This window comes from Engystomops pustulosus, chromosome 9 (genome assembly GCF_040894005.1).
Source record: "Engystomops pustulosus chromosome 9, aEngPut4.maternal, whole genome shotgun sequence".
In the NCBI taxonomy this organism is placed as follows: domain Eukaryota; kingdom Metazoa; phylum Chordata; class Amphibia; order Anura; family Leptodactylidae; genus Engystomops; species Engystomops pustulosus.
The window spans coordinates 10,529,465-10,529,835 of record NC_092419.1 but is presented as its reverse complement, the minus strand read 5'-3'; positions in this window follow the sequence as shown (position 1 = coordinate 10,529,835).

The following is a 371-nucleotide window of genomic DNA, read 5'->3' as shown; positions in this document are numbered from 1 at the left end:
TATATGTGTAAATCTATATGTTACTAAGCTTTATACATGGAATAAATACTGTGTATATAAGTCACATGACTAGTATATTATATTATAGTATCCGATATGTTCAGCCATATAATATATTGTCTATTGTAATGGACATAGGAGGAAGAGACACCCTACTGGGCCTACTGGGTCAGGGCATGAACACGTTCCCTTGTGGTACCTCCCAACCTTCTGGGATCTGGCTGGACAGTTACAGATTTCATGGTACGTCCCAAGATGGGGATATATAGGTGAATGCTATAGGTGGTGCCATCGGCTGCACGCAGCATTACTAAGCCTGTGCTGCAGATATATGCTGCAGAGACAGGCAGGCCCGATGAGATGAAGCGAAT